The sequence below is a fragment of the Erpetoichthys calabaricus genome, chromosome 2 (genome assembly GCF_900747795.2).
Source record: "Erpetoichthys calabaricus chromosome 2, fErpCal1.3, whole genome shotgun sequence".
NCBI lineage: Eukaryota > Metazoa > Chordata > Cladistia > Polypteriformes > Polypteridae > Erpetoichthys > Erpetoichthys calabaricus.
The window spans coordinates 21,471,690-21,495,105 of NC_041395.2; the positions used below are offsets into that span (position 1 = coordinate 21,471,690).

The following is a 23,416-nucleotide window of genomic DNA, read 5'->3' on the forward strand; positions in this document are numbered from 1 at the left end:
GTGCGAGGACTGTCTGCCAAAAAAACTTCAAGAAACACAGAGTGCAGAAACCACAACAATCAACACAAAATAATTAGAATGATATGCAGGACAATGGCGCGCACTGTGAGGGCTTAAGCTGATGGGATGGCGCGGGAAAGTTGGGGGGTGGAGAAAGAACAGGGGCGAGTGTGTGGTGAACATTCCTAATTTTATTTAACCCATTCAGAGAACTGCCCTGAAGACTCACTCAGTCACTGATCCAAAAAACGGACTATTCACCTCCTCTTTACTCTTCTTGTTGTAGTCATCGATTTCAATGCTTGTCTATTAATAGTGAAAATTTCTTTGGCTGTGTCATATTGTAGTTACAGAGCAAAAGCAGTAGAAGTCTCTGGGTCTTCCTTTAGTACTTTAATAGTACAATTCATATCTTTTCCATTTATACTATGCAAGACTTAAAAAAAAAAAAAAAAAAAAATGAATGTAGTAATAAATAAGAAATCCAGTATTCATTTCATACAGTGTGTTGTGCAAAGTGTCTGCAAGAATTATTATGCAAGCCAGAAAATAGAGACAGACAGATGTGAAAGGCACTATACAGTTAAGTCCATAAGGGATTGTGTTCAAAAAATGCTTTAGTTGCCTCACATTTTTATGCAATCGTTTTGTTCGCCCCACTGAGTTAAAGCTGAAAGTCTGCACTTCAACTGCATCGGAGTTGTTTCATTTAAAATTCATTGTGGTAACGTACAGAACCAAAATTAGAAAAAAGTTGTCTCTGTCCAAATGTTTATGGACCTAACTGTACGATAGATAGATGGAGGGAGAGAGATGTAAAAGACACTATATAATAGATAAGGAGACAGAGAGATAAAAGATAACTTTATTTGCCCCAAAATACTAACACATTACTGCCGTTCTCAAGTCCTTGTACCAGCTTCTAGTTAAGCTTAGGGCTGATTTAAAAATCCTCCTCGTCTTATATATAAACTTTCTACGTGTGGAAGAGTGTCTGTCGGTCTGTCTGGCCCGGAAGTGTGAGGCCACAGCATGAAGCTCAAAGAAATCGACTGTCGCCAAAGTGAAATCGCTGCCGCTAATACACAAGTGAGGCGAGCATATCGGCAAAATGAAACCTCCAAGGAGAGAAAAACTTGTTTAGCCACTGATAGACAATGGAGGTGAACAGTCGGCAAAACGAAATTGAAGAGGAGCTGCTAATACACAACCAATGTGATTGATTGAAGTGCCAGAATCGATGGTTTCTAGGAGCCCGGGCTTCTTACAGCACAGGCTTACACAGCTAATAACTTATAAAGCCTTAAATGGCCAAGTCTCGGCCTACTTATCTGAACTTTTCATTACTTACAATACACACCGATATCTCAAAATGTCGGTCTGCTTATGATTCCAAAGATTAATAAAATGACAGTGTGAGGTTGAGTTTTTAGTTGCAGGGCCGCAAAGTGGTGGAACTGTCTGCCTGCTATTCTAGGAGATGCCCCTTCAGTCTCAGCTTTTAAAATCAGGCTGAAGATTCACAACTTTAGTCTGACATACCCTGACTAGAGCTGCTGAATAGCTGGGAATACTGCATCTGTTTGTCAGAAATATAAATTGTTATAAATTGTTACTAACCACTCTCCATTCTGCTTCTCTTCTCTGTATCTGGATGTGTCACTTGGTGCCACTGCTCTCCTGCCAGCCTGCTCCCCTGCATATGTGGAAGTCATCTCAGATACTGGGGCATTGGAATCATCAGATGGAAAAGTTTCTCTCATCCGACTGGACGGCCAGCACAGACCTCATTATAGAAAACCTAGGAGTGGGTAGGCGGTCAGAGGACTGTCACCGTGTCTGACTTTGACTTTCTCTTTTACATTTGTAATCTCCACCATTGTCAACTGGCGTTCATAAATTAATTAATGGACAGATAATGCTGGTTTCCATTTATGATTAGTCTGCTTCTGCCTTGTTCTCTGTGTGTTTTAACAAAGTCTGCATTTAAATATGTACCAGTTCTGTATTTAGTAATTAGTATTATCTTCATCTTCCTCTTTCGGCTGCTCCCGTTAGGGGTTGCCACAGCGGATCATCTTCTTCCATAGTAATTAGTATTATCTAGAATTGTATTTGAACTGAGAATTGTTCACAGCACAACAAAAGTTGTATTATTATTGTACTACTAAGAAAATTATTCCATTGAAAACACAGAAGATAATTAAAGACTTGGAATGAAAGCAATCTGAAAATAACCACAAGTTCAAAAAATGACAGACAGCATGTAATACTTATGTAACTCTCCTAGTTTTGTAACACGCCTTAGCTTTTAGGTACACATACAGTGCGTCATTAGTGCAAACGGAAATCATGACGCTACCCAAAGAAACCGAGTACAAAGTTAACGTCAAAAAAATAAATAAAACTTGTCTACATTTGCTTCATACCACCTTGTGCTGTTTATTATCCACTCATACATTGTACGTAGCGCCCTTCAAAGAAATCTGTATGACAGCGTCAAGTGTTCACTCCGTATCCGTTTAAGAAGTCTCAACAAGGTATTTCAAATATAACAACTAAACCTCATTTTCACCATTAAATTGAAAAGGCACATCAACCCCACATAAAAAAGAAGACTAAGAAAATGCAAGACCAGAGTACTAACAGAACGCTGAGCACAGTTATGTTTCTAGATTTTTTCCATCTTTATTAATTATTATTATTATCATTCTAAGAATGTATTTTATTTATAGGCACCTAGATGATCATGAGTTAATGGAAGGTTACTTCCAGAATGATGCAGCAAAGTGTCACACATCGGCAAGAAGCATGGCAGAAATGGAGTCCTTCTTCAGCAACAGGGTCATGTCAAAGGGGCTTTGGCCACTGCTGTCGCCGGATCATTCTAAGAATTTATTTGATTTATAGGCAACTGGATGATCGTGAAAAAAATGAGTTTTAGTTGTTTCAAGGAACACAAGGACACCTTCCAAAGCACATTAATAACAGTCACAACATAAAATGAATAAGATATTACAGAACAATAAAACCAGAATACAATAATAATAAAATAAAATTTTAATTTATCAGCTAAAATGATCAGACAGAATAAGCCAGCTTAAAAAGAGGAGTTTTACGATGAGATTTAAAAGGTAGGAAGAGAGTCGATATTCCGAAGGTCTTGTGGGAGAGAGTTCCAGAGACGAGGGGCCGCTTGACTGAAAGCTCCAAGCCCCACGGTAGTCGAGCGAACAGGAGGTACAATACGAGGGACATTCAAAAAGTTTCTGCACGTTTACATTTTCATTGGAAACGGTGAAGGCGTGAGGGAGGAGTCATTGGTCGTGTCAGAGAGTGTCATGTGACTGGGAAAAATTGCATCGCAAAGGAAGGGGACTACGTAGAAAAGTGACGTCATTTGTTCTTGAAATTCTTAATAAATAGAGTTAAAACAAAATATGCAGAAAATTTGTGGGTGTCCCTCGTTAAGATTGATAGAGGAAGAAGATCTGTGGAAACGAGAAGGAATGGAGGTGTGAAGAAGATCAGAAAGATAGAGGTGCCAGATTATGGAGGGTCTTGTAAAATTAAATTGATATTTAATAGGGAGCCAGTGAAGCTGCTGCAGGACTGGAATAAGGTGTTCTGGTGATGAGACGAGCCGCAGCATTCTGAAGCAATTGGAGTTTCTAAAGGAGTTTATGAGGAAGACCAGAAAAGGATAGAATTACAGTAATCAATACGAGACGGAACCAGAGCATGAAGAAGAAGAGCAGTGCTGGTAGCAGACAGAGATGGACGTAAACGGCTGATATTAGTCAGTCAGTCATTATCCAACCCGCTACATTCTAACAAGGTCACGGGGGTCAGCTGGAGCCAATCCCAGCCAACACAGGTCGCAAAGCAGGAACAAACCCCGGGCAGGGCGCCAGCCCACCACAGCAGCTGATATTACGTAGATGGGAATATGAAGACCGAGTGACATTATTAATAGGTGCCTCGAATTTTAAGGTACTATCAAGAATAACACCTAAGCTCTTAACCTGGGAGGAAGAAGAGATTAGAGAATTATCAATAATCAATGAAATGTTATCACTTTTATCTAAAACTGATTTAGTTCCTACCAGAAGAACCTCTGTTTTATCACTATTTAATTTAAGAAAATTAGCAGACAGCCATGATTTAACTTCTTGCAGACAGTCAGAGAGTGGGAAGATGGTGCAAGAGTGGAATCGGGCTTAGTAGACAGATAGATCTGGGCGTCTCCAGCATAACAGTGAAAATGAATATTAAATCTCCTAAAGATATGACCAACAGGCAGAAGATAAATAATAAATAGAAGGGGACCCAAGACAGAGCCCTGGGGAACACCACTGACAATGGGGCAAACTTGTGATCTGAAATGTTTTAACTTTAGGATCAGAGAGATATGATTTAAACCAGGCATTTGAAGTGCCAATACCACCAATCGATTTTAATCTCTCAAAAAGAATATCATGATACCATGCTTGGATTTTTACACAAAACTTTACAGGGTGGCACGGTAGTTAGGACACCAGGGTTTGCATCACAGGATCCTTCCAGCTTAGAGTCTGCATGTTCTCTCTGGGTCTCTATGGGTTTCCTCCCACTGTCCAAAGGCAGGCAGGTGTGTAGAACTGACGACGCTCAACTGGGCACCTGTGTGTTTGTGTGGCAGACTGGCGCCCTATCAAGGGTTTATTCCTGCCTTGCCCCCCCCAAAATGCTGGTCTGGATTAGGCAGGTTAGACACAGACGTGACAAAAACTTTACAGAAGTCTCACTATGAAAGACGACAGGTAGAGAGTAAGGCCTTCGCTAGTAAGCAAATAAGAAATGTGGAAATGCAGATGATGTACAAAAAGTAAGAAAGGTGGTATAGAAAACAAAAAATAAAGGAGTAAAGCAATGTGTGTCAACTAGCCAAGGTCCAACACTTAGTTAATGGACAGATAGATTTGCTTTCCATTTACGTTAATCAGTTTCAAACCACTTTATTTTCCTGTGTGTTTAAAACAAACCTGTGTCTTTAGGTGTGCCAAGTTAGCATTTAGTAACTTGCAAAATTTATACTTGCATTTTATCCCAGAGAACTTGAGTGCAAGTGCGGGGCTCACCGAAGTAAAGAGTCCAATACAAAAATGAATTGAATTGAAATTCATTTAAAAACTCGTAACTCAACTAAGTGCAATAAGATTCCCCGGCTCACTAAAAGAGAGACTAAAAACAAACAATTACAGAATAAACAGGACATGGCGTGGTGACATTTAACGTATCAACGCCTCACAGAACTCAAATCCTGGTCCCATTCCTGACTTAAATGCAATGCGGAGTTTGCCTTCCTTGCATTTTAAAATGGAGTGACTTAAAACTTCCCATTTGGAAGTGAAAGTGTTCTGAAACGGACTGGACTCGGGGAGGGTGGGGATTAGGGGTATAGGGTCTGTGCCCGGCGTCTGTTCAGGCAAGGATGAGGCTACAAGTAGTACATAAAATAAAGATCAAATTAGTGGAACCTAAAGGAGCAGCATAATGACTTTAAATATCATTAAAGTCAAACCTGTGATCGGTAAAACCGCCATCCATACTAAACATCCCAGATGAAATAAAGCCATCATGTGAGGAGGTCTGTCAGTGTGGGCCGATCACGTAAGTGTGGGCCTCGGGACGAACTCCCCTGTCTCTGAACCAGAAGTCAACTCCTGCCTTACAGCCAATGGAGTCAGGACCCTAAAACTGACTTACTATGCATGCGTTAAATAAATATTCTGATGGACTGTTATACATTAATCAAGCACCAACAAACTTGATTTAACAAAGAGTCGTTCTTTATAAAGCAAAACTCCAATATGCTTTTTTGCTCTAAAGGTGCAGCACATCTATATACATTTTTCTAAACTTAGAAAACAGACGGGTTGAGTATCTAATAGTTTTCCTATTTTAGAGGAGAGATGTTGGGTGTATTATATTTTATTATATATATATATATGGTTGAAATAGTTTACTGTGAAATAAATGCAAAGGGTACACGACACGCGTTTCGCCCTCATTCTGGGCTCATCAGGTGTACACACTCCACTGCACTCCCTCTCGGGAATCGAACCTCGGACGTCAGCGTCAGAGGCGATGCCCCTAATGTTGCGCCACGGCGTGTGGTTCGTTTATTTGACAGCATGTAGATCGGGGTAATTACATTCACGGCATTAATTACCCCGATCTACATGCTGTCAAATAAACGAACCACACGCCGTGGCGCAACATTAGGGGCATCGCCTCTGACGCTGACGTCCGAGGTTCGATTCCCGAGAGGGAGTGCAGTGGAGTGTGTACACCTGATGAGCCCAGAATGAGGGCGAAACGCGTGTCGTGTACCCTTTGCATTTATTTCACAGTAAACTATTTCAACCATTCTATGATCTGCTCCTCACAAACTGAGGGCACCGTGGCAGATGTTAGCAGATTGCTGGCCAACCACAAGCGTTACCTGGTAGGTAACCACCCACACTATCAGATTGTGACACAGACTTTGAATGCCGTGAATAAATATATATATATATTTATACATACGGTATATAGGGTGGTCCAGATCTAATTATGCAATTATGAAATTTTCATTACGCTATAACATATTAAGTTTATTACACAGAGAATTCACAAAAAAATTGATTTTGTTGCCGATAGATGGCAGCACCTGCCCTGCATTCGTTTATTACAAGATATTTCGAACAATTCTTTAGTCTTGCATTGGTTTTCCTGCATTGCATTAAAAGTTGCATAATTAGATCTGGACCACCATATATATATATATATATATATATATATATATATATATATATATATATATATATATATATATATATATATATATATATATATATATATGAGAAGGGTGCTAAGGATAGAGCTGTCAGGCAAGAGGAAGGCCTAAGAGAAGGTTTATGGATGTGGTGAGGGAGGACATGCAGGTGATGGGTGTGACAGAACAAGATGATAAGAAGATATGGAACAAGATGATCTGCTATGGTGACCCCTAACAGGAGCAACTGAAAGAAGAAGAAGGGGATATAGCAGAAGGATGAGAATGGTTGAAATGTTAAACATTAAAAAAGTGCCTGGGAGCTTGAATCCCATGCTCAGTGATCGTGTGTGTACAGTTCTCACAGTCTGCTTTGGCTCACCACACACATCCCAGAAGACGTGCTGGTAAGATTAACGGAGGTCTGAGTGTGGGTGTGCGGGTTTGTGTGGTCCCTGCACTTGTGGTGCGGAGGTGTTGCCCATTGCACAGCTACACTCGGGCCCTAAATTGGGATCCTGAGGTGGTTTGTCATGTGGTAGGTGTGGTAACGCGTGGTTATCAGTGAATGCTGTACTCCCAACCTAATTCAGTGGTGTGGACTTTGTGGTTTACACTCTGGAGCCTTTATCACTAAGCCACACCACAAAGCAACAATCAAAAAACAAACTCTGTAAGCTTAGAGGAGGAATAAAGTTACAATCCCCACTATGAAGGGCGATACACTGTACATGCAATGCTCAAAGAAAATCTACAGTAAAGGAATTAATGATACGCTGTAAAAGAGGGTCCCTTAACCATCAAGTTGGGTGGCGGGCTGCTGCCAGTGGTCTATGTGCTGCTGCTGCTGCTACTGTTTATATTGATAGTAGGTTGTGGCAGGTCACCGCTCCGACGATTGTGTTTGATCCCCCTTAGCTCGAACGGTCGCCCTCGATTCACCAAGGGGAACGCCCCTGCTCTGACAAACGCACTTGATTTGCCAATGGTGATCGAGATATCAATTTGTCCTGATGAGTCACAAAGACACAACCACCTAACAGGTTGAGATACACTGCTCTGCAATGTCCCATAACGCTGGTCTACAAAAAAAATATTTTTTGTTTGCTTCTGGGAACTTCAGAGCAGCTCTTTATTAAGTTTTTTTACACTGATTTCATATATGAAATCTTAATTAAGCTGGCATGTCAGGTTTTTGAGATACACATCACTGACGTTTTGACACTTTTGAATATCAATATATCAACACGATATCTGGAGTTTGGACTCTGTCCCACCAAAATTGTTTTGATGTGTTTATTCTGAAAACAAACCAGAAGATGATACCAGAGACACATTCAAATATATTTATGTCACTTAACCTCAATATAAAAGTGAGGTCAGCGTGCCCAAAAATGTTGGAGGCCCTCGCTTTTGCACTTGTACTGCACATCCGTCTCCCTTTTCCAGAACCAACAATAGTCACCCATCATGCTCGGAGTGAATTTTCCCCAATATCACCTTTGTATCTTGATGAAATCTTTCCCCATTCTCATCACTGACATCACTTAGATTTGGTGGAAAAAGTCGAGATGAGAATGTAAAAAAAAATGCGTCTTCGGTGACATTCTGGCTCCCGTAAGCTAATATACTTTCAGCAGGTTCTCCACAAGCTCAGTGTAATTCTCTGCTCTGTGACCGTCAAGAAAATTCTGGACAACCTGCACGATTGAGGCTGCTGATTCAGTTGGCTTTAGTTTCTTTTTGAACTCATCGTCAAGCATCAGTTCACGGATTTCAGGGCCAACAAAAACACCTCCCTTAATTTTTGGCTTCATTTTTCTCGAGACCAAACTTATTTCTTAAATGTTGAAACGCATCGCCTTTACTGTCCAGTCACCCTAGTTGTCCAAGACCTGGAACACCATAACTAAAAAACGGGATGTGCTGCTGGACAAAAACAGTTTTCAGATTTGGAGTCAGCAAGTGAAATTTGTTAAAGTAGAGATGAAAGAATCCCAGTAGCAAAATGCTTGTTGACCAGTGAATTAATAATTATGAATTAATAATAATGAATTGAATAATTAATTAGAATTAATAATGTTTCTTTTTGTAGAGCACTTTGGTCAGCCTTGGTTGTTTTTAAAGTGCTTTATAAATAAATTAAATAAATAAACGATCAGATATGGTATGTGCGATTATGAGAGATTGTGCGTTTTAACAAATCTGAATTTATATGTTCTGAATTTATTAATTAGCTTGCACTTGTATTTTAAATTGAGAATTGTTCACAGCACTCTGCACACCGTAAAGAGCACCATAAAAAAAAAAAAAAAAAACTTCATTGTATTATGCAAAAAACAAACAAAACACAATAGCCTGCATTTAACTAAGCATCAGGTAAGAAGATCTAGGATCAAGTTGCTCAACTCATTACAAAGGCGCTATAAGAAATGATGTTAAAGTGATTTGTGAATTAACAAGGAATGCAGCAACTCATTTAACCCACATACACTCTTAAAAGTGAAGGGGCCAATGTGGTTCTACACCGAGAAACCATTTTTGGATTGTAAAACAACCATCCACATGGCAGTTCCAGAAAGAACCTTTACCTAAAATCTCTAATAGGTGCCATAAATAAACAGATTTATGAAATCAGAACAGTTTAGATGAGATCAGGGTGGCATGGTGGCGCAGGGGTTAGTGCTGCTGCCTCTCGGTAAGGAGATCTGGGTTGGCTTCCCGGGTCCTCCCTGCGTGGAGTCTGCATGTTCTCCTCTTGTCTGCATGGGTTTCCTCCCACAGTCCAAAGACATGCCGGTTAGGTGCATTAGCGATCCTAAATTGTCCCTAGTGTGTGTTGGTGCGCGCCCTGCCTAGGATGTGTTCCTGCCTTGCGCCCTATGCTGGCTGGGATTGGCTCCAGCGGACCCCCGTGACCCTGTAAGGATATAACAGGTTGGATGATGACTGACTGACTGACTAGATGAGATCAGGCCATTCAGCCCAACAAGTGGGTTCCTCATTTTAAAAAGGACCCTCGTTGCATATACAGCATCACAGGAGGTGAAGTTCAGGTTTTCCTGATGGGTCAGTGTCCTGCATACTGTGCATTATAGACCTCGGTTTTGTCCTCAGATTAGGAAACTTTTCCAAGTACAGAAAACCAATTTTCATATGTCCAGAACCCCTTCTCAAAAATGGATCGGTTCAACAAGGAGGTGCTACTAAAGAGTCAATATTGTTAACGCAAACCATTTACTACTTGCTCTTCTTCACTCTTAACATCTGTGTGGAGGTCCAGGTTTTCCCCCCCATCTCAGTCTGAGATTTCTCAGGGTGCTTGCATTTCTACTCCTGTAGGAGCGACAAGGGGGGGGGGGCGGGGGGTGGTCTGTAAATGTATTCTACAATGGACGTTCTACCCGGGATTTTCTGTCGCTATTTGTGACCATGTAATGGAATAGCAATGACAAAAAAAAAAAAAATGGTTGGATGGATGGATGGATGAATGAACGAGCGATTGCGGAACAAACAAGGGCTATAACAACAACAACAACAACGACGATTACTTCTATAGCACATTTTCATACAAATGGAGCTCAAAGTGCTTTACAGGATGAAGAAACAGAAAAAAGACAAAATATAAAAATAAAATTAGGCAAGACTAATTAACATAGAATAAAAGTAAGGTCTGATAGCCAGGGAGGACAGAAAAAATGATAAAAATAAAACTCCAGACGGGTGGAGAAAAAAAAAAATTAACAAAATTTGAAAGGGTTCCGAGGCCACACAGCCCCCCTTAAGCATTCGACCCAACATAAATGACCTCAATAACAATGTATTAGATATCAAAATGAATGGAGCATTAAAAGCAACTCCTACTATGGAACCTAAAGCAGCATACCAACTCTAAATATCGATTAAGTTAAACCAGCAATCAGTAAAGCCGCCCTCCATACTAAACGTCCCAGATGAAATAAAGCCATCATGTGAGGAGGTCACTCTGCATAGAGTAAGTGCCTATGGCCGGTGTTATACAGGAGTCTGGAGAAAAGCGACTAGGCGGATTAAAGGACTGCAGGGGAAAGGAGTTATGAGGGAAGACTAAATGATCTGAGTCTTTGCAGTTTAAGCAAAATAAGTGCAAGAGGTGACATGAGTGAAGTGTTTAAAATTAGGAAGGGAATTAGTGCAGTGGATCGAGACTGTGACTTTAAAATGAGTTCATCAAGAACACGGGGACACGGTTGGAAACTTGTGATGGGGAAATTTCACACAAACATTAGGAACTTTTTCAATCACACAGAGAACCACATACACTTGGAATAAGCGACCAAGTAGTGTGGCACACTATTATTTATTTCAAAAATCAAATTGATGCCATTTTGGAGGAATTAACGTGGATAGGACTGGCAAGCTTTGCTGGGCTGAATGGCCTGCTCTTGTCCAGATTATTCCAATATGTAACAATTGAAATGGCTTTAAAACATATCAAGAAGAGCAACCACATTAAAAGGCATACAATTTCAAGCAGAACTATTGCATAATAAAAAAAAAATCCTATAGTGCACTATGAAGTAAGCTACATGATAAATGCTGAACGACTGTTTCATGTACTGTAAATAGCGCCCCGAGCATGGGAAAGGCACTATATAAAGTATATTAATATATTTATGGGAAAGACTGACTGCACAAAAACAATGGATAAAGAACTGTATACAAAAAAAAATTAGGAAAGAAGAATTAGAATAAAGTGAAAAACAGCACATTCAAAGAAATAAGGCTAAATTGATTTGTGAATTAAAAACGAATGTAGCAATAGAATGTAATCCTCATGGTTCAAGACCTAAACAGCTGGTCGTGGCTTTCACGTTGAAATATTGGACCAGGCAGTCGGTACGGACTTCCATGTTCTCCCCTTCTCAATGTCTGGGCCTTCTGCAAGCGCGCGCATTACAATAGTCCCGGATGAGTGGCGGTGCGTGGCATTACGTTTAAGTCGTTGGACTCCAAACACTTTAGTTATGGGTTCAATACCCGCTACTGACACTGTGCGACCTACAGCAGGTCACTTTACCGGACTGGGGGGGGGGGGAGCAACCAAACGTATCTCCAGTGTTGCAAGTCGCCTTGGATAAAGGCGTCAGCCAAATGAGTAAATAATAAATGTACCAGACCTCCTGCATTGCACCCAATTATGCAGTTAACGGCGATCACGTAATGGAATAGCAGGTTTAAAAAATGTAGATAGATGGATGAATGAATGCGGAGCTGGACTGACTGAATAATGTTAGATTTTACAACGAGGCGGAGTGGTGGCGCTCTGAGGCTATGGATCTGTGCTGGTAATCAGAAGGTTGTCGGTTCGAGTCCCCGTCACTACCAAAAGAGATCCTACTCTGCTGGGTACTTGACCCTTAACCTGAAATTGCTGCAGGGGCGCTGTACAATGACTGACCCTGTGCTCTGACCCCAAGGGGTATGCGAAAACTAACAAACTCCTAATACAAGAAATTGTATAAGAGAAATAAAGAACAAAAAAGCCAGCGCTATACCAATGCATTTAATGATCTCGAAGAAACGTTATTCATCATACTACGACAAGGCTGTAACATATCAAGAAACAAGAGCAAACAACATTAACACGCTGAAAACTTCACAAAGAAAGTATCGTGGGTTCAAAACTCGCTCCTGATACGGTGTGACCACGAGCAAGTCCCTTCACCTGCCTCTGCTCGAACCAAACCAAAAAAGTAACAGAATATATTTCGGTACCAAATGTTGCAAGTTGCATTGGATTAAAGCGTCAGCCAAATGAAAAAGAAATAAGTCGAGTTAATAACACGGCAAGACGTTTAGCAATACCCGAATTTTCTATTAAACAAGTAACGACAAAATCATGGAGCGCTCTATGAAGCAAGCTATATAAATGCTGACCCTCCATGCAGAGCATATAGAATATATAGGAAATAATAACTAAACCAAAGCAAAGCAACCAAAATGCACTGTGCCGGCCTCAGCCGGTGCCACCTTGCTCAGAATATCTGCAGGCGTACGCGCTGCGCTTACTAACAGGTGACACGATTAACTAACTTCCTAATAAGTTACTGATGCATTACATAGAGGGGCGGACATTCCACCCTAGCGAGCATCACACACCACAAATTTTAAACTTGACAATAAGTCCACTAACTAACCTTTTTTTGAAGTAGACGGGGGGAAAAAAGTCCGGCGTTCTTCTTGTGCTGGGCCCGTAACTCCTATCGGAGTATACCTTTGATCTCACCAGCGTATAAAGTAAAGTGTATGGAGGAAAGCGGATGACAGCTTAGATCGGTGTGGCAGGGTCGTGAGCTATGTCTCCTGACAGCGCTCTTCTGGAATGGTGCCCTCCTAAGGGTGCTTCAACCCGGCTGACAAGCAGCTGTGACTAAACTCTCAGAGATTTGCGGATCCCACTCTCATTCGCTCGTTCTCTTCCTCCTTTGACTCACCCCGCCTTGCTTAGCCAGTCTGGCCGGGCCGGCCCCGCCCCCTCTTCGCCGTCCGCCCCTCCTTTCCTGCACAGGTAGTACGGGAGCCTGTAACGTAACTTCTGCGGAATACGATACGTCACACACACTCATTATGATTCTCCTTGCTGGGCCTTTCATAACCTAGAAATCGGAGTAAAGGGATTCAGTCCTGGAAAGAAAGGTTCTGTAAATTCACAGGTGCAACTGAAACGGAAGCAACAAGATAATGAGGTCGGATCAATTTTCTCTCGCGCTCTGGGCCACGTTTATTCAAACACATTTAAATAGGTAACAGCTGTTCGGTATATCGTCGTCTTTGCTAAACTCCAGCTACGTATTCCGGAAGGTGACTTCCACGTGAGGTCCGAGTAAGTAAGTCAGTCATTGGCTAACCAGCTTAGTCCTGAACAGGGTCGCGGGGGTCTGCTGGAGCCTGTCTCATTTAGCATAGGGCGCAAGGCAGGAACAAACCTTGGGTAGTGGATTAAATACACGGTTAACCGGAATGAAAATGATTAATGTTAAATATCCGTTTGCGTATTACAAAAATAAAGCAAGTGTAAGATAACTAACACATCATCATCTAGGAACACTTCGTTTAAAGGCGAAGGCAATAATGATTATCAGCCCTCATGGGGAAAACTGCGGCGTTAGCTACGATATATCCAGTCCGTCCATTTTCTGACTGTTTTGTGTGATTTAGGGCCGCGGGTCAAAGCTCAATAGCCTTAAGTACGAGGGCGCATGCGTGGCTGTAACGTCCACAAACTGAGTCGTAAACGGGGAAAATAATCATAGAAAGATTGAATTAGCGTAACACGCCCAAATTGGAAGTGTCCATGAGAAATGTAAAGTTTATTTCATGAGGTAGAAGTACATAATGAATACAAATAGTTGTGTCAGGTATATGAAATATTAAAATGTGTGCTTTCATTTAAATGTTTAAATTATAAATAGTCTTGATTGTAATAAAAATTTGCCATTTGTCACACTCTCTGCTGGAGGTCCATAGAGGGCTAGATCCCTAGTAAAGGATCAAAAATGTGGTCATATTCATAATCACTGAACTTGGAATAATCAAAAACCATAAACCACGTGCTTATGTTTGATATGATGTCCTGCCCTCTCCAACAAACTTGCATGTTTGGTTTGGAGAGGATCCGGCCTGTCTCCAGTGTGCTGCCCCAGCAACTCTTAAACACATCTTGGTGGGTTACCAAGAGCCTTACCCAAGGCAGATACACCTGGCGCCACAACCAAGTGTTGAGGAGCTTGGCAGCTGCACTGGAGGTTAAGAGGGTAACCAACAACGCCATACCCTTGGAGGCTGAGACTGCCTCTCAGCAACAAATATCTTTTGTCCGTGAGGGGGAGAAGCAGCCGGCCAAAAGAGCATCTCCAGTCTCATGTCCACTGAATGCAGCCCGGGACTGGGAAATGCAAGTGGATCTAAATCAAAGACTCGCATTCCAACCTGAAATCGCAGTAACAAACCTGCGGCCAGACCTGGTCCTTTGGTCTAAATCCTGTCGACGTGTGTTCATTGTGGAGCTGACAGTCCAATGGGAGGAAGCCATCGATGAGGCATTCGAAAGGAAAAAGCTGCGATACACAAACTTGGCAGATGAAGCGGAGGACTGGGGCTGGAAAGTGTCTGTGCATCCAGTGGAGGTGGGCTGCAGGGGTTTCGTAGCTAGTTCCACCACGAGGCTACTGAAGGAGGTAGGAATCAGTGGGCAGGCTCAGCGGAAGATCATAAAGGAACTGGCAGATACCACCATAAGAAGCAGCCATTGATTGTGTATGGGCTGCTCATGGAGCCTCCAGCGCGGCACACACCCATGTCTGATCAGCCTGTGGTGGGCCGTCCCTGGGCGAGGGTGTATTGTGATAAAGGCCGAAACACCCAATGACCCCGGGGTATACAACTGATGATGTGTCGTACTGGAGGCAGTAACACTGCCAGATGAAAATCCACGAGGACATCTCCAGTCCTACCTAAGAAATCGATGCTGTCCTGATTACAAAGGGATTAAAACACCTAGTCCTAGTAGACATACTGAAGTTTGTCATTTTTGACCTTCTGGCTCTTAGAAGACTAGGACCACCAGTTAAGAATCAAATATCAAAAATATTATATTCGTGATCAGCAAACTTGTAATAGCATAACATGACACTCCATCGTTTCGAAGTTTTGTCCATCCATCCATTTTCCAACCCGCTGAATCCGAACACAGGGTCACGGGGGTCTGCTGGAGCCAATCCCAGCCAACACAGGGCACAAGGCAGTAACCAATCCCGGGCAGGGTGCCAACCCACCACAGGACACACACAAACACACCAAGCACACACTAGGGCCAATTTAGAATCGCCAATCCACCTAACCTTCATATCTTTGGACTGTGGGAGGAAACCGGAGCGCCCGGAGGAAACCCACGCAGACACGGGGAGAACATGCAAACTCCACGCAGGGAGGACCCGGGAAGCAAACCCAGGTCTTCGTACTGCGAGGCAGCAGCGCTACCCACTGCGCCACCGTGCCGCCCACTCGAAGTTTTGTGAAGGGGAATAATTTTCACCCCTCATATCCCATTAGGTGGTGAACCCCTGGGGTCTATTGATGAGGGCTGCACAACTTCAAGTCTTTCTGATCATTTTTGCTGAAGACGTCTACTGGTTTACTCTTATCATAAGGGTTTAATTTCCGACACAAGTTATGGCCCAAAAATGGCCTAAAATGAGTTTTTTGGGAGAACTCCAAAAAGGCTTGACATTGTGCATATAACTAGACAACAGGACAAGTTGAACGGTATGTCATATGTGGGGGGTTTCTCATACTGGTAATTCAGGAGTAATTCTTATGAACACAATACAAAGTATATAGTATATACACTCACTGAGCAAATATTTAGGACCACCATACTAATACTGGGTAAGGCCTCCTTTTTCTCTCAAAACAACCTCAGTTCTTCATGGCATAGATGCCAGAAGACGTTAGAAACACTCATTTGAGATTCTGGTCCATGTTGCCATGATTACATCACACAATTTCTGCAGATTTGTCAGCAGCACATTTATGCTGCGAATCTCCCGTTCCACCACATCCCAAAGGTGTTCTTCTGGATTCAGATCCATTGACAGGGAAGGCCACTGAAGGACTCATTGGTATGTTCACGAAACATTTGCTTTGTCATATGGTGCAATATATTGCTGGACGTAGACATTAAGAGATGGTTAAATAGTGGGCATGAAGGGATGCACTTGTTCAACAGCAATTCTCAAACAGGTAGTGACATTCAAGCAATGACTAATTGGTATTAATGGGCCCAAAGTGTGCCAAGCAAACATTCCCCACACCATTACACCACCAACACCAACCTGAAATCGAGATTCATCACACCTGGCTACATTTTTGCAGTGTACAACTTTCCAGTTTTGGTGAGCCTGTGCCCACCACAGCCTCAGCTTTCTGTTCTGTGCGGACAGGAGTGGAACCCGACGTGGTCTTCTGCTGTTGTAGACCATCTACCCTTAAGTTTCAATGTGCTGTACATTCTGAGATGCTTTTCTGCTCACTGCAGTTGGTTATCTGAGTTACCGCAGCCCTTTTGTCAGCTTGCACCACTTTCATGACCGTTCTCCTCTGACCTCTCACATATCAACAGGGCATTTCCATCCTCAGAACTGCCTTTTGCTGGATGTTTTTGGTTTTTCACACCATTCTGAGTAAACTCTACAGACTGTTGTGTGTGAAAATCCCAGGAGCAGTTACAGAAATGCTCAAACAGCACATCTGACACCAATCATCATGCCACAGTCGATATCACTGAGATGACATTTTTTTCCCAATCTGGCATTTGATGTCAACATGAACTGAAGCTCCTGACCTGTATCTGCAGGAATTTATGTATTGCACTTCTGCCGTATGATTGGGTAGATAAGTGCATGGATAAGAAGGCATACAGGCGCTCCTAATAACTGGCTCAGTGAGTGTACAATTCTACTAATAGTACTTTATTTAAAAATGCCTTTAATTTTTTACTAATATTTAAGACACAAAGCAGCAAAATATCAGCACAGTGGTTTACTGTGCTGCTGCTTCACGGCTCAAATTCCCAACCTGGGCAATGTGTGTGTGTGTGAAATTCCTTTAGTGTCCCCATGTCGGTGTTGGTTTTTCCTATTCCAGTTTTCCTGCCACACTCATAAAAATGAAGATGCCAAAGGAGTTCTTCAGAGTGGTGCCACAGGGCAGTGGTCTCAAACTCCAGTCCTGGAAGGCCACAGTGGCTGCAGGTTTTCATTCCCATCCTTTTCTTCATTAGTGACCTGTTTTTGCTCCTAATTAACTTCTTTTGAATTCATTTTAATTGACTTGTTTTTTAAGATTTCTTCCCTGTAGTTTCTTCATCATTCCTTTGAATTGCTTCATTTCTTTCCTTATACAGAAATGAAATGTGAAGTGAGGGAGCCAACAGAAGAGCAGCTAAGTCAGAAACTGAAACTCCAAGGAATTTCACTCCAACCAGTTGCTCAATTAGGCGCCGATTCTTGTTGTAAATTAAACCCGTTCTTTAATTTTATGGCTTATTGCTGCTCTCATTGTGCAATAGCAGACATTTCTGTAATTGTTGATTTTCTCTTTTCTAAGAGCTCTGGTCACATGTTTTTTGAGGGTCCTGAGCAGACCAACATTCCTGAGACCTTCATCTTTCTTTATTTTTTGATATTGTATGATGGACACCAGTTGTTTTGGCTCATTTTGTATCTCATTATTGTTTGGCTGTTAATTAAGGAAAAAGAAACAATTCAAGGGTCTGAGTCTTCAAGAGCAAGTCAATTAAAATGAAGTCAAAAGAAGTTAATTAGCAGCAAAAACAGGTCACTAAATAAGAAAAGGGTGAGAATGAAAACCTGCAGCCATGGCGGCCCTTCAGTGCTGGAGTTTCAGATTCCTGCCAAGCCATCCACATGAAGGTTCTAGAAAGTACCTTTAATTTTAGACCTGTAACAAGCTCAATAAATACCAATGAATAGATGATAACAGACTGAAATGCAAATAGGTTCCTGATTTTGAGATGGCTTTTACTGCATACAATAAAATGGGCTGTTCATGTTTTCTTGCTCTGTTAGTATTCTACTATACATTAGATTTCTGTGTTGTCCACGTAATAGACATAGCCAGCAGCATCAGGTTCTCCACCAGAGGCTAAGCATGTCCAGGCCAGGCCAGTACATGGATGAGAGACCACCTAGGAAAAGCTTGGGTTGGTGAGGCCAGCAGGGGGTGGTTTGAATGTGGATCCCAATGCAGTGATGGGGACACCATGCTGTAAATATGGTGCCATCTAATTATAAAAGATCCCTGGGCATCCTTTGTAGGGTGTACCCTGAAGTCTTGGCTAAATTGTCCATCACAACCTCGTCCATTCTGCCCACTAATTATTCCCTGTCTCTAATTGGCTATCTCTTTCTCATTCCTTCACCACCTACATTTGATAAGGTGCCACATGAGAGGAGGCATCAAACTAAAAGAAGTGGGAGTTAAGGGCGATGTTTGTAGATGGGTGCAAAATTGGCTCAGACACAGGAAGCAGAGGGTGAGGAACCTCCTCAGAATTGGCCGATGTTAAGAGTGGTGACCAGCAGGGGGCAGTGGTGGGGCTGCTGCTATTTTTAATATATAGAAAGGATTTAGATAATAATCATTCTTTGCATTTATATAGTGCTTTTCTCACTACTCAAAGCGCTCAGCAATTACAGGTTAAGGGCCTTGCTCAAGGGCTCAACAGAGCAGAGTCCCTACTGGCATTTACGGGATTCAAACCGAATATAAGTAACAAGCTGGTTAAGTTTGCAGAGGATACCAAGATAGGTGGATTAGCAGATAATTTGGAATCCATTATATCATCACAGAAGGACTTGGGTAGATTTGTGGCAGATGAAATTTAATGTCAGTAAATGTAAAGAATTACACGTAGGAAGTAAAAATGTGAGGTTTGAATACACAATGGGTGGTCTGAAAATCGAGAGTCCACCTTATGAGAAGGATTTAGGAGTCGTAGTGGACTCGACACTATCAACTGCCAGACAGTGTTTAGAAGTGGATGTTAAGAGTGGTGTCCAGTAGGGGTCAGTGCTAGGGCCGCTGCTATTTTTAATAAATATAAATGATTTAGATAGGAATGTAAGTAACAAGCTGGTTAAGTTTGCAGATGATACCAAGATAGGTGGATTAGCAGATAATTTGGAATCCGTTATCTCATCACAGAAGGACTTGGACAGCAGGCAGGCTTGGGCAGATTTGTGGCAGATGAAATTTAATGTAAATGTAAAGTATTACACATAGGAAGTAAAAATGTAAGGTTTGAATACACAATGGGAGGTCTGAAAATCGAGAGTCCACCTTATGAGAAGGATTTAGGAGTCGTAGTGGACTCTAAGCTATCGACTTCCAGACAGTGTTCAGAAGCCATTAAGAAAGCTAACAGAATGTCAGGTTATATAGCGCCTTGATGTGTGCAGTACAAGTCACAGGAGGGCTTTATAACACACTGGTGAGGCCTCATCTGGAGTCCTGGGTGCAGTTTGGGTCTCCAGGCTACAAAAAGGACATAACAGCACTAGAGAAGGTCCAGAGAAGAGCAACTAGGCTGATTCAGGGCTACAGGGGATGAGTTATGAGGAAAGATTAAAGAGCTGAGCCTTTACAGTTTAAGGAGAAGAAGATTAAGAAGTGACATGATTGAAGTGTTTAAAATTATGAAGTGAATTAGTCCAGTGGATCGAGACGGTGACTTTAAAATGAGTTCATCAAGAACACGGGGACACAGATGGAAACTTGTTAAGGGGAAATTTCTCACAAACATTAAGAAGATTTTCTTTACACAGAGAACGATAGACACTTGGAATAAGCGACCAAGTAGTGTGGTAGACAGTAAGACATTAGGGACTTTCAAAACTCGACTTGATGTTTTTTTGGAAGAAATAAGTGGATAGGACTGGCGAGCTTTGTTGGGCTGAATGGCCTGTTCTCATTCAGACAGTCCTAATGTTCTAATAGCTAATGTGAGGTGAGTGTACTAACACTAAAATGGCTGCCATCATATCATTCAGGTGAGTGTTACACTTTGGCGGTTGAAGAGTTCCTCTCTGTCTAGAAAAGTGCTTTGAGTAGTAAGAAAAGCACTATATAAATTTAACTCATTAATTATTATTAACTAGCCACTGTACCTGTCACACAGGCAATTGAGTAATTTCAAAATATTTGCTATCTCTTTCGCTACAATCACTTTCAGTTATTTTCCTCAGTATTGGAGCTCCATCTCTTGAGCACATTCCTGTAAAGTCTGCTTCTCAGACTTGTCATTATTTTCGAGGGTCCTTTCTCACATCCTGTCCACTTTTACACCTGCCGTCTTTGAAGGTGACTCTCCACATGTCTCCCATGCCATTTCTCCTCCTCGTGGCTTTCACACTTGCACATCCACTTTCGTGGTGTCACCAAAGACAAACTGACCAACCACACCAAAGACAAACTGACCAATTAGAATGCTCAGAGGGACTTGACTTTAGTGTTTTATTATACACTAGATTGTCTCTCTCTCTGTGGTGGGTTGGCGCCCTGCCCAGGATTGCTTCTTGCCTTGCGCCCTGTGTTGACTGGGATTGGCTCCAGCAGACCCCCGTGACCCTGTGTTCGGATTCAGCGGGTTGGAAAATGGATGGATGGATTGTCTCTCTATTATAATAAAAAAATCCTGGGATGAGATGAGACTTTTTAGCCTGGGACAAGACGTGACTTTTTCAGAGAGACACTTTCACGTCCCGCAAGATGAGACTCTGTGCCAAGAGATTTAACCCAGCCCAAAACCCAGAAATAAATGACAAAGTAGAATGCCGTAAAGAATTCAAAAATGTTGGCATGATACACATGCAGAGCAGGTTAAAGATAATGGAAGTACAAAAATTCAAAAGTCTCAAAAAAATGATAGTAAAGATTGCATTATCGCAAACAAACGGAAATTATTACTCAGTGAAATAACGGAACAGCGAAAAGAGATTGAATATATTGTTCGGATTTAATCTTTAAGTCAGAGACTTGCAGATCATCTAATTCATGTTGCCATCAGAGAAAAGTCATTCTTCTTCCCAATGAAGAGGCGTATCCACGAGAGTTAAAAGTTTTGTTGTTTGGTGAAAGTGAAATCCATATACGCGAGTGGCAGAGACGCGAATTGGCTGGTGTGTAGCGCAGGCTGGGGGGGGTTGGCGAGCAAAGCGAGCAGGGGGCAAAGCCCCCTACTTATTATAATAGACATAACAGCCCAAGGAACCAATTTCATATTCAAAGAGCCATGCCTGGAATGAAACAGTTCTTTAACAAGCTATGGCTCTACAAGGAACCTCACAACCCAGTAAAGTGCCATTAAAGAACCAGCATTTCACTGATGCTCGAAACTGGCCTTTTATGGGTATATGCATGCACAATAAAAAATAATTCATTACATTTATATAACCTGCTGAAAGAGTTTTACATAGACACCCTCCACCAATGTGCAGTATCTGCGACCGCAGCCATTCTTGCACCAGTATGCTCACTGCACATGAAGCTATCAGGTAGTTAATGGGTGAGAGATCATTAGAAAATTAGAGGTGGGGGGCTGATTGGAGGAGCAACTTAACATCCCAGTTGTGGTCTCACAGGTGCATTGCAGAGTATAAGCATAAGGTCTTCCTTTTCATATTCGTTGTTTTTTATGATATAGCGTACGTTTTATTTGCAAACACTACAGCCTCACAGTTTGCACCTTTCCAGTGCGTCTCTTTGAGTGAGTCAAGGTGGAGTTTGTTTTAGTGTTTGAGGTAATCAGTGTGGTTGAACAGTCAAAGGTGCAGGATGGCGATGTTTACTGGTTCATTGCCTTCCACCAGGACCATTTAAGTCATTTAATCTGCATCCTTTGTAAAGAGTAGGGTGTATCCCAGTGTCCTGGCTAAATTTCCCACCACGGCTTAGTCATTTTGGCCCCCTAATCATTCCCTGTCTGTGACTGCCTACTTCTCTTAACCCTTCACCACCTAATTGCTAATGTTGTGGTGAGCGTACTGGCACAAAATGGCTGCCGTTGCATCATCCAGGTGGGTGCCGCACTAAAGTGGCTCCCCATTCTCTATGTAAAGCGTAGTGAGAGTAGTGAGAAAAGTGCTATATCAATGTAAAGAATTATTACTATTATTAAGTTGTGGCACAGGAGTCCTGGCCTGGGAGACTGCTTCATCTGTGCCTTCACCAGCTGCCCCATGATTTGTACTTGTCTGCAGGTGCAGTGATAGTAAAAGACATCTGCAGTGAAACGTCTTTGTGAAGTTTTCCGAGCCATCACACAGGGTGTTATCAAGAATCCCTCCCTAAACTATATAATCATAGATGTCACTAAATTCTGCGTTAATTACTTTAAATCCTATGTACTTACGACTTGCAGAAGGAATTAATCTGGTGGATTGCCAGTGGCAATACATGTAAGTCCTGCTGAAAGAACATAATAAGCTCCTCGTTTATTTTGGTACAAAACCCCAAGATTAAGTACGGTAATGGCAAACTGATATTTCATAAATCAAATGGCGAAGGAAAACTTAACCCCTGAGTAAAACCAAAGTTCACAAGATGTGTTTGACTCATGCAATAATTCATGAATTATCCTGACACACATTGTCACACACGTGTGCGCATCAGGGATGGTGTCAGGGCTCTGGTGATGGTGATTCTCTGCCACTCCAGGGGTTGGCACTGAACGATAACATCTTCTCTCTTTCTACCCTAGCTGCAGACTGGAAGGTTGAAGGCTTTTCCAGCACTGAAGTCGCTTCCTGGTGTCCGGTCACCACGACCTGCCTCTTCCTGCTGGTAATTGGAAGAACCACCATCTTTAGTAGTTGTATCCAGACTCCCATCTGACAAGTCGTATCTTAACACTTGTGACGGATAGCCGGGGCCCATGCCTGGCCGGGACGCCTCTTCACCACATCTGCCAGGGGGACAAGGGTGGGAAGCCCAGTATCTCGCCCTGGATGCTAGATGGCAGCCTCCCTGGGTTGCAGCGGTGCCTTGGACTCCCCC

The 23,416-nt window shown here is 42.2% G+C and overlaps 1 protein-coding gene across 3 annotated transcripts in view; it reads right to left on the reverse strand.

Annotated features, from left to right (window-relative positions):
• Positions 1 to 23,416, reverse strand: part of rassf7a (Ras association domain family member 7a) — a 228,286-nt gene that overhangs the window by 136,722 nt on the left and 68,148 nt on the right. The window contains exon 1 of one of the 3 annotated variants that reach the window (XM_028793509.2): positions 12,979 to 13,268. The exons of the other annotated variants lie outside the window; for them this stretch is intronic. The gene's annotated coding sequence lies outside the window, so the exon portion shown is untranslated. Of the gene's footprint in view, positions 1 to 12,978; positions 13,269 to 23,416 lie in introns of those variants that run through there. 3 annotated transcript variants of the gene reach the window in all.